Here is a 12,124-nt window from a genome sequence, read left to right on the forward strand (position 1 = left end):
CTTGATCCTTAGTGCACCCCGTCTGCAGATTCTTGGAGACGGGGCGAGCGGGGTGAGACAAAGGCACGTGCTTGGACACAGTAATCTGCCAAGGGCCGAGAGCCCGAGACTTGGACGCGGGAAGCTAGAGTGCAGTAAATGCCCTGAGTGGGCAGGTCCTACAAACACCCGAGAAAAAGCCAACAGGGCTGAGAGCTGTGCAGGAGTGAACCAAGCACGCAGGCGGCCGGCGGCACTCGCACATACCCGCTCCTGGCTATTCCTGCCTTTGTCCCTGCTGCTGGCCTGCTTCTTCCTCCGCGGGATTGACGTTGGCTCAGAGGCCTGGATGGAAGCCCAGCCCCATGATTAACCACCTCGTGGATGCTGGGAACCCTATGGCCTCGGTCCTCACCGCCCCACGGCTCCCATGGTTACTGCTACGGCTCTCAGTGGGAGTCAAGACCAAGACGCCTACTCCTCCCATGTTGGAGCAGGACAGCCACTTTCCGGGGAGTAGGGGAGGCCAGGCAGACCCTGGGCCTTCCTCAGGCAGCCGGAGCCCTGCCCACCATGCTGCCCACCAGCTCCCGTCCCCCTGGCTTCCCTGACGACAAGGCAGCAGGCAGCACTCAGCGGGATGAGCGCCCGCCCCAGTCGAACTGCCCTGTCGTGGTTTCCTCGTCTGTAGTCTTCTCAGCCGCCCCCCTCACTGGACCCCTGAGAAACGAGAGACACACGAGTGCAGCAGCAAGGGAGAGTGGGGGCAGGCTGTGTACATCTGCACAGCGTGCATCTGGACACGGGGACACTAGCAGAGGACTCGGCCGCAGGAGCCGGCACCTGCACCGTGATCAGCCCAGGGTCACCACGCATGGGCTCCTCCTGCATCTTCACCCCGACCCAGCAGGTCCTTCTGGCAGCACATCCTCCCCCTGGACGTGGCTCTGACAGGGAAGCTGCGTCTTGTCTCAAGGGAGTTCACAGCCCCAGACATCAGCCACCCTGGGACAGATGGGCCGCTGCATGGCTGCAGGGATCCTGTGCTGGGTGCTCACCAAATGGGCTCCTCCCATCGGCCCACAGGCTGCCTAGCCCTCAGCACGGGGAGCCACCTGCTGGGTGCCCCTTAACCGTGAACTCTGCTACAAACTCCCACAGGCTCCTGCTGTGCGCCTGGGGGTGGGGGGCGGTCCGTACTTCCCACGGTCCTCTGAGTGTGCACAGCAGAGTAAGGTTGGGACCCTTGGGTGAACACTGGCAGTGCCTGGGGCCTCCCCCAGGGGCACTCAGCCCAAAGGCCAGTTTCCGCACACATGCAGATCGCCCCACTCTCCTTGGGAACAAGTAGGTTCCCTGACAATGCCAGCACTTGCTCACACTGGCAGCTTCGGATACACTTTGCAGGTTCTTTCACTGTTTGGGATTAGGCTCAAGCTTCCCCAACATTCCCAGCCACAGTTCCCCAGCCCTGCATCCAAGTGCTGGTCAGCAAGCTTCTGGGAAGCGATGTGAGAGCTGCCAGCACAGCCCTTGCCAGGCCCCCTGCAGACACATCCACAGCGGCGCGACCCCCCAGCCAGGCAGGCGCCCAGAGGAGGACGGTGGGCCCCTGCCCACGGGATGTGGATATGGTGGGCTCTCCTGGCCGCTGCCAGGGGTGCCTCCACGTCCACCCGGTCCCCCGAGCTCCAGTGTGCACAGGCGCTTCTCTCCGTTCAGGAGCCCAGAGCCTCTTCTGAACAGCACAGCGCAACCAAGCGGTTTAGCAAATAAAAGTTTTCAAAGTCCCACCTGAAATGCTGAAGAGATGTGGTGCTGGCGAGAGAGCCGCTAGCCAGGTTCCAGCGCGAGGCTGTGCAGTGTGGAGGCGAGGTGCTGGGCTCAGCGCTGCTGGACACTGCCTCTCTGCCGCCCCCTTATATCCTCTGCCGCCCGGGCCGCGCTGTCAATCAGCTGCTGGAGGAAGCACGTTTAATTCATTCCTTCGAAGGCCTGACCCAGTTCCTCCTTCCCATCCCACCATTCGCTCCGGCACCTGGAGCCCGAGGCCAGGTCCAGCCCCTGGGGCGCTGACGCCGCCCTGCGCGGGAGGAGCCAGACGCGGGAGGCAGCGACTCACTTTCCCTGTCTTCTCTCAGGAAATAAAACGCTATAAATAAAACGAGTGAGATTGGCCGGGAGTCCCCATTTTGCTTGAGAGGAAAAAAAATGCAAGTTCTGCACTTCAAATGTGTTTCAAATTACCCGAGGGACACTGGTCTTCCCACACCACGTGAGTGAGACTGGTGAGTGGGTGTGACTGACTGTTAGTGCCCACAGACGAAGGTCTTAGGGGCAGTAATTGTGCGCAAAAGCCCGGCCTTCAGCCTAAGCAGAAGCTGGCAGACTCTAAGCAGCAGACGGACAAACAGAACCGCAGCTTCAGGGGCCTGATTTTAACCCAAGACTTGCCTCATCTCGCTACCCGCGCTGCCACAGCTGACGTCTGCCCGTGGCATCGCACTTGGCACAGGGAGCCCAGCAGTCAGAAGCCCGGGGGTGGAGGAGCCCACCATGCGAGTCCTCACGTCTCCCTTTGTGTGTGGGTTGTGCAGACACAGGCATGAGGAGCCAGGGACCCTGTCACGCCACGCCATGGGCAGGGGAGGTGGGGAGGGCAGACCAGACCACCTGTGGTGACCTCGTCCACACGTGCTCACTGAGGAGAGGGGTACGGGCTGAAGGGTCTCAAATCAGAAACCTTGGGGTTCAGGGCCCGTGACAGGGGCCACAGCCCGGGCGTAGGGATGATGAGGAGAGATTTCTTCCGCAAAGTCCTCCAGCTTCTCAGAGAAGAGCAGGGAGAGCCACAGGCCTGTGGACCCAGAGGGTGCCAGTGGGAGGGCATGCCCGCAACAGACGCGCCAGGAACTCAAGGTGTGCAGGAGAACATGCCTGGAGCAAAGTGCTGGTTGAGGTTGGCAGAGCCAGCGTGCTCGGTACCAGTTCCCCGGGGTGCAGAGTGCAGAGCAGCTCCCAGCAGGAACCCAATGGCCAGCTTCCCCCAGGTCCCCTTGGGGCCAGGACAAGGGCTACAGACCAAGGATGGGCTGCAGGTCCCCAGGGTGACCCTGCAGGTCTATGGGGAAGGAGATGGGCTGGTCACTGCAGCAGCTCAGAAGCTGGGCCCTCCATGGTCAGCTGGTGCTGCCTACCCTGGAGACCCTCAGCTGACCGCTATTTTCCCACACGGCAGCCATGAAGAGGGACAAGCCAGGTGCATGGCTCTGGCTGGGCCACCTGCTCCCCAGCCCATTCGCTGAGAGAACCTGCAGGTAAACCCCGTTATCTGACCCACTGAGCCGAGATTTCTGCTGACTAAAATGTCGGCCCCTGCTGAGCGCTCCATGAAGTCAAGTGCCCAGATGTGGTGGGGGGCAAGCTGCAGGGAGCTGCGGGAAGCAAGACGGTGCAGCAACAATTACCTTCCACCTAGGAGCCTAGGGGCAGCTCCTGGCAGACAGGTACACCTGCCAAACCCAGCAGAGGATGGCCATTCCCCAGGAGAACCAAAGGGGAGGCTGGGAGCCTGGAGGGAGGGACATTGCTGGGCCTGCCCAGCCTCCCGGCACAGGGATGAGAAAGCCCAGCCCCAAAGCAGAGATACAGCCCACGGGAGCCTGCACTGTCTCGCAGAGTCCCGGACCACACAGAAAGGCAAATGAACCAGCTGGGACCCCAAGCTCTGGGCAGCCTGGCATGGGTGCAGAGCAATGCCAGCTACAGACAAGAGCACCCAGGAGCCAGGTCAGGACCTGGATAGAGACTGGGTGGAGCCTGGGCAGGCCAGGCTGGACAGGGGGTGGAGCCTGGGCAGGATCTGGGCAGAGCCAGGTGACCTCTGGTCAGGCCAGCTGGGCAGATGTGATGTGTGTCTCAGGCAGCACTGTGCACAGGCCTGGTGCTTGTCTGAGTTACAGAGCCCACATGGTCAGTGAGCACACAAACGCCTCACTGGACCTCGGCACTCCCAGGGCTGCCAGGTTGGCCCTGCCCGGGCAGGCCCAGGCCCAAGGACTGCTGGTCTGGACAGGGTAGCCGGGCCGCTCCAGCCTCTGCCACTCTCCCCTGCTGGGGAGACGGGCCTGGCATGCCCAGGGCTACCGGGATGCAGGAGGTCGCACCGCAGGCACTGCTTCCTGCTGTCGTTGAGCTCTGTGAGTTAGCACCAGTGGGCCACAGACACTGAGGACCCTAGTGGGCGGCTGAGGGCGCCCCAGGAGATTGTGGCTGCACCTGTGGGGCTGCCCTGGGTCCTGAGACACGGGACCCGTACAGGGAGTCCCAGTCCCGCACACAGCCTCCCTCAGGCCCTGCATTGAGCCCAGCGCTGGGCAGATGAGGCCACAGGGGCAGAAGCCAATGCTGGCCTCTGGGGAGAGTCCAGCGTAGGAAGCGGGGTCCTAGGCACTTTCATTTCTGGAAGATTCGCAAAGTTTGGAGGAAGCAGGCGATTGGCTAGAGGGCAAGACAGGTTAGGGTTATTTCCAGCAATCGTGCTTTACTGCTGCCCCTGGCTGCTCAGGGCATTAGCTAAGGGCCCTCTGAGCACGGGCCACAGCCGTCTCTGGGCGGGTGGGAGACAGAAACCATCTGGTGAAAGTCCCTGCACTGGGGGGTGCCGTGGGCCATGACCCCTTGGAGAGCTGCAAGCAGACACCATTCCAGCCCTGTCCCCAGCAGGAGCTGCTGCAGAGGACAGCCTGGGCCTCTGGCTTTCTCAGACCCTAACAGCAAAGCCAGGGCATCCACACAGTCCGACCTGGGAATGCGGTGCCTGGTCTGAACTGCTGAGATGTCCCTGCACCCTCCTGGCCGGCTAAGGAAGGGCAGCTCTGTGCTGGGCCACAGTCAGCAGGGCCCTGCCCCCATCTGCTCGCTCAGCGTTGGTAATCACTGGGCCTGGCTGGGAGGCTTCTCCATGCTGAGACACTGTGCCATGCCCCAGGAGGACGCACACACCCGCGGGGTTTCCACAAATGGCCTCACGTGACTGACATTATGTGTGTAATTGGGCAGGAATCTAATGCTGGAGACCCAGCGGAAGACCTGAGACTGGCCGGCTTGCTCTGTGCCTCACTGTTTGCAAAATTTGCTAGTTAGCCCAAAAGGGCTGCGAATCACAGCAATCCTGTCCCATGCCCGGGCACTGGGGGCATTTCCCTGGCCCGGCCCATGCCCGGGCACTGGGGGCATTTCAGTAGTGACTGCCCTCGTTGTCCTATCTCTCAAGTAGACAAATCTTAATAAAATAAATCAATACAAATGTTTAAAAGCCTGGGGAATGAATGTATTCCTGAAATAATGCACTGAAACCTCAGCGACCGGACCGTAAAGTGAGCTCATGTTATTGAGAGAATTCCGAGGGGCCCTTCCACTCCGTCCTTAATAAGGGAGGGATTTCTTAACCGTGCATTGACTTCTTGGTTGAAACCTGGTCAGACTAGATGCTCTCTCTGACAGTAGACTCATAATGTGTTTTTTAAAGATTCATTATTATTGTAAAGGCAGATTTACCGACAGGCAGATCTCCCTCTGCTGGTTCACTTCTGGCTGCAAAGGCCAGAGCTGAGTCGGTCTGGCACCAGGAGCTCCTCCAGGGTCTCATACATGGGTACAGGGTGTCATGGACCTGAGCCATCCTCTGGTGTTCTCTCAGGACATGATCAGGGTGCTGGGCTGCAAGTGGAGCAGCTGAGACATGTGGAATCCCATGTGGGGTGCCAGCGCTGCAGGGAGAAGCGTATGCATGGTGCCAGCCCCAGTTTACAAAGCATTTTACTGACTGCCTCAAAGAACAGTGGACAGACAGAGCAGTCGATGTCAGATCCACAGCAAACAGCAACCTGCCGGGCCTGCAGGAACATGGGCGTGGGGGTGGCAGGCATCTTCTGGGCTGAGAACCATGGGTTTCTATCCGGGTAGTACAGAGGTCCCGGGCTCTCACAGGATCATGGCCACCACCTTGTAATTGCCCAGAATGTCAGAGTCTGCTGATAGGTTTGCCCTGGACTGAGGACTGAGTCCGTGTGGCCTGAGGTGCCACAGCAGGACTCAGAGCAGCCACCATGGCTTCCCCTGTGGCAGCCTCACACCCATCCCTGTGAGGGCTGGGTCGCAGCAAGCAGGTGGGCCCAGGGCCAGGCTGGCCACCTCCTCCCTCCAACCCGAGTGTGACCCCTTTGTCCATGCAGAATTGAGAGTGTGTAAGGTAGGAGTGCAGCCACACACACTTGCTGCTACCCAAACATGGAGAGCAGGCTGTTCCATTTCATAGTCCACCATGAACATCATGGTAAAGCATGATACAGCCAGGCAGTTCCAAGGTCCCCCGTTGAGCTCTAATTCTGCCGTGCTTCGCAATGGCAAATGAGCAGTCAGGGCAGCTAGTATTTGCAGTGAGCACAAGGCCCCCGGGACAGAAGACCTCAGCCAGGGCGCAAGTGTCTGCTGACTCGAGGCTGGCGCCCTGGGAGGACCTGCAGGTGGCTGAGGTGAGATCCGAGCCAAGCCAGCTGGCGAGGAACTGGAAGCACACCTTGTCAGTCCCTGTTGAAACACCCTGTATGCTGTCTCCAGCTCATCCCAGTAGCAGCCTGGGATCATACTTGTATCCATGAGCCAGAAGTCCACATGAGACCGTGCAGTGTAGTGTGTGCGGCAAGCGATGACCTGCCCACACACCCTTGAAACACTGTACAAAGCATCTGAGTGCTGACCACCATGCCATGCATGTCCCACTGCTGCAGGACAGTCTCCCTCCGACTAGCCATCACAGCTGTGCCCCACTGCATACTGCGTGGAAACCATCCCAGGAGAGAGACCAGGTGAGCTCATCTAGCCACGCGCCCTGACTCCTTGGGGTTCAACGTGGACTGCATGTGCCAAGAATGGCCTCTGCTACTTTCCAGAAACATAGTGTTGGGTTACACAGGAAACACTCTCCCCAGGAGAGGGATGACCTGGGGCTCAAACCTGGAAACTCCATCCAGGTCCCCAGATGGCTGGCGGGGACCCAAACACTCAAACTGTGGCCTGCTATCTCCCACGGTCTGTATTGGCCGAGATGGACCCTGGAGCTGCAAATAAAACTCAGAGCCAGGCACTGTGATGTGGGGTCTTAAACACTAGGTGACACACCTGAATTTGGTGGAACTCTGCCTTCAAAACGGGGCCTAAGAAGGACAGATTCCAGCCAGAAGGAACCCCAAGAAGAGTTATTAGGAGGGAAGAAATGGACAGAGAGAGGATGCCACATGTGTAGGACCCCCAAGACACCACTGAGAAGGAGAGAGGAAGACAAGGGCAGACGTGGCCAGAGGGAGGCTCCACAGGACAGCCGTGGGAGGGCAGACGTGGCCAGAGGGAGGCTCCACAGGACAGCCGTGGGAGGGCAGACGTGGCCAGAGGGAGGCTCCACAGGACAGCCGTGGGAGGGCAGACGTGGCCAGTGAGAGAGACCCAGTCTCCAAAACTCTGTATGGCCCTGGGACAACAGAGCCTGACAGCAGAGAACCCCCAGCCTGCAAGACTCCACAGGATGGCCCTGGACAACGGAGACCCATAGGAGAGGACCCCAGGTTCCAAGACTCCGCAGGATGGCCCTGGGATGACAGAGCCCCACGGGAGAGGACCTGGACACACAGGAGCCAAGGACACTCCTGAAGAGAGGAGAGCTGACCACAGACGAGAATCCAGGCACGGAGGGTCCCACAAAGCTGACCACAGGCAGCGCTCCTGGCAGAGCGTCTGACAGACATTGGAAGTGGATAGAACTGGATAGATTGAACTGTTCCGTGATTCCTTCTGCCTGGCAACCACTCCCAGCCAGGCTATGCCTGCTGTTGCCCAGCACCTGTGCCCACAGCTCCTTCCCCAGCCCCAGCCATGTCTGATCCACCCTTGCCTGGGTCAGACCCTGAGACCCGTGGCTGCGGCCTTAGAGGTGAAATAGCCCTGACCTTCTTGCTGCTCTCCTCCCACTGTTGATTTTAAAAGCAAGATCTAAAAAGAAAAACAAAAAAAGATTAGGCTTTCCTTACATACTTAGTTAAATCCCAAACACAATAGAAGAATATTTCTAGAAATATAACAACAATAACCAAAGCATTGAGAATTACACAAATTAAAATTATCTGCCTGGTGATTACCCAGTAGGCGACAACAAATGGATGTAGAAACTGCAAATTAATACAATTATAATAAAGTTCAATCCAGTGAAACTGACCCAGAATCAGTGTGGATGCTGGCATTAGCAGAAAATTATGTCAAACTGCTTTTGTTCAAAATGTCGGCGGGGTGTATTTTGCGTAGTGGCTAGATGCTGTCTTGGGATGCCAGCGTCTCACATCTCTGCTCCTAGAGCTGACGTCCTGCCAGTGTTGACCCCCAAAGAGACAGGGAGGCACCAATCCCGGCACATCTTCCTCTCTCTGGTGCTGTGACATAACAAGCTGAAGAGGCCAAACACACTCCTGTCACAGGCACAGCGGGGGTCATGCCTCAGCACGCTGTGCAATGCCTGCCTCAGGCCAGGAGACGTGCAGTCATGGAAGAAGCCAGGACAGGACACACAGGTAGAGGGAGAGAACTATGTCCAGTCTGCACGGGGAGGAGACAGTGGGCAATCTTCAAATGACCACGAGACAGAAAAACGCTTAGGCCAGAACTCAACGCCCAGAAAATCGCTTTGCAGAGACAGAACAACGCCCACCACTCCCCACCATGGAGGGATGCTCGAAGCACGGGACCTCCCCCAGCTCCGTGCAGGACACGTTGGAATCTGGCAGCCATGCCACTCATGCAGATCTAGGCCCACATTTCAAGGTGCAGAGTAAGACCTGGGCAGCTGCCCTTGGTACCCCGACTCTGCAGTGGACCCAGCGTGCAAGCCAGGCAGTAGATAAGAGAGAACGACTCGCAACCAGGTGGTTGGAAGAAATGCTCTGGAGTGTAGAAACTCCAGTGGAATCCACAAAAAGAAAAGGAAAAAGAAAAAAGAAGAAGGAAGGAAGGAAGGAAGGAAGGAAGGAAGGAAGAAAGAAAGAAAGAAAGAAAGAAAGAAAGAAAGAAAGAAAGAAAGAAAGAAAGAAAGAAAGAAAGAGAGAGAGAAAGAAGACAGAACACTAGAAATAATTTGGCAAGTTTTCAATGTATGAAATCAGTACACAAAAATTGACTTTATTTATATGTACAGTGAGCTGTCAGAAATTGATAGTTCAACAATGTAATTTATGGTCACAACAGAAATATCGAGTACTTAGCAATGAAGCCTCGTCAGCTCAGGATCTGGGTACTCAGAGCTGCATACACTTCCAGGAGCAAGAAGCCCCCATTGGCAGTGGGGGGCACATCGCCATACTGGGAATAGGGCGCTGACATCGGGAAGATGTCTGTCATTCCCAAACCAACTTGCAGATCCAGTGTCACCTCCACCAGGACCCAGGCGTGCCATTGAGAAGCTGGTAACAGATCCAGTGCCACCTCCATCGGGACCCAGGTGTGCCATTGAGAAGTTGGTAACAGATCCAGTGCCACCTCCACCAGGACCCAGGCGCACTGCTGAGAAGCTGGTAACAGATCCAGTGCCACCTCCATCGGGACCCAGGCGCACTGCTGAGAAGCTGATAGCAAACTGCTGGGGAAGTCCCTGGGAGAGAGAGCACCTGAAGCAGCAGGCTGGCACTGTGTGGTCTAGGTTTTCATAGAAAGCTAAGCCCGACAGACTGGTCGGATTGAGAACAGTGCAGAGAACACAGACTCTCATGTGTGCGGACAACAGACTCCAGCACAGCTGCAAAGCGAGTCAGCAGAGAAAGGACTGGATTTACCGTCGCAAGTCTGGAGAAGTGGAAGCAACTTTTGCAGAAACAGAAAACCAAGCAAAGAAAGCCCTTTTGTTCATACCACACACTGCGTCAGGAAATAGGCCCACAAGGATGCTGGGTCTGCGCACAAAACCTGAAGCACCAAGAACTGTAGAAGAAACCGTGGGAAGACTGCTTCCATGAGTCAGTTTTGATAAACTACGATTCATCACTATGAAACAGCCATGCCTAATTAAAGCAACAATGTTTAGCCGCTGAAAAAATGAACACAGGAGGAAGAAGATGCTGAAGGAGGACTTGCCTCCATATTGCGGCAACACCTGTGAATGCCTGTTGGAGACATGGGAGCCGGGTGGGGGTGGGGGGTCTGAACCATCTTCCATCAAAAACGCGTGTGGCCAAAAGACATTCTGCCTCCTTAGTTCACAGAACACTGAAAGTCAAAGTCACAGCAAGATCCCACTGTGCACCCGTAAGAAGTGACCATACAAGCAGGTGTCGTGGTCACCCCAATGGCAGCAGGACCTGTGCGCCCTATACTGGAGTTCCCAGGATCCACTATTGGCACAGCCCAAAGGTAACCCAGATGTTGGTCCCAGCTCCCGGCTTCAGCTGCTGCAAGCACTTAGGGAGTGAACCAGCAGGTGGAAGATCTCTCCTTCTGGCTCTCCCTCTCTCTGTTCTTCTGCCATCCAACTAATAAGTAAACAAATCTGCTTTTTAGAAACCCACTGCTGGCGTATTGGGAAGTACAGGCCTCTCACTCACTGTTGTGACAAGGTGACTTCCAGCGATACATAGTCTGCCTTCACGTGACTCAGCCATGCACGTCCACATATTTCCTCAGGAGAAACCGAGTCTGTTCAACAGTGTGTGCTGGGGTCATCACATAGCACCATCCACAGCATGCCCAAGTGTGCCCGCCATGCAGCAGAACATGAAGGCAGTGCATCCGCTGCTCAGCCTGCTCACACAGCAACATGGGTGAGTTCTAACTGTTCTCACTGAAAGAAAAAATAAACAGTAGAGGTGCAAGCCATAGATGTCTATTCATGAAAATTCTGGAATTTGCCACCAATCTACAGTTGCAGGAAAACCAATGCTGACTTGGGAGGAGTGGGGAGGTGTGGGAAAGAAGGGAAGGCTATGGGAGCGAACAACAGGGCCCTCTCAAGGGGCAGGCATAGCCAGGCATGTGAGTGCATGTGTGTGATTGTGTATACATATGTGACTGTGCACACATGTGTGGTCATGTGTGGTGCATGGCTGTGCGACACACATGTGATGTGTGCATGCATGGTCGTGTGCATGTAGGCAGTTGTATGTGCATGTGTCTGATGTATGTACATGTGCATGATGCATGCATGGTTGTGTGTGTACTGTGTGATTGTGTTCGTATGTGTGGTTGTGTGGCATGTATGTGATTGCGTGCAGTGCCGGAGTCCAGCTCCAGCTGAGTTCGGAACTCGCGAAGGGTGCGTGGATGAGGCGCAAAGAAAGAGAGAAAGAAAGAGACGGACCACTAATAACTCTTCATCATCATAATGGACCACGCACAAAAACTGTCTGCTTTATTTATACAAAATCAGTCAAACTCTGGCTCAGACTTTTTACGTCATGGTCAAGTGGGTGTTTCCAAAGATAACTCTGCCATTTGTTTCACCTAAGGCTAGAATGTTAACCACCTGGTGCCTGGCACCTGGCGCCTGGCTAGGAAAAAGTTCTCAATCGATGGTGCATATCAGTCACTAACACATTCCTACCACAATTACTTTACAGCTTGGTCTTGAGATAGTCAAGGAAGGAAGGGACCTAAAAGATCAAAGAAAGAGGGAAAGAATAGATTCCACTACACCTGAAGACAGAACACACGTGATTAGCATAAGATCAAAAAGGGGGGTTAGCACCCTTGATTAACATATTGCCACAGGATGCAGCCCTAACAGCAATAATAGCTCTTTGGCTAAAAAACGGCACCAGCAACATCAGCTTCTAAGCTCCCATTGATATTTAACAGTAACTCCGCAGAGGCAGACAATGCCTAACTAGATTACAGAATACTCAGCGGGGTTGTCCGGTGTCCATGCAAAGGGAGGCAGAGCTGCGTTCAGGTGTTGTAGAGACATCCACCAGGCCTTGCCACATAGGGGAAGTTCCTTGCGACCTTGCCTGCAATGGAACGATACTCTTCACACCTTCCTGTCTTCCACACCCATCACACGGACCCCAGCAGTGCAGCACACATGTGATATGTGCATTGCGGTTGTGTGTGGTTG

This window comes from Ochotona curzoniae, unplaced genomic scaffold, assembly GCF_017591425.1.
Source record: "Ochotona curzoniae isolate NIBS_2020 unplaced genomic scaffold, NIBS_Ocur_1.0 scaffold_3890, whole genome shotgun sequence".
In the NCBI taxonomy this organism is placed as follows: Eukaryota; Metazoa; Chordata; class Mammalia; order Lagomorpha; family Ochotonidae; genus Ochotona; species Ochotona curzoniae.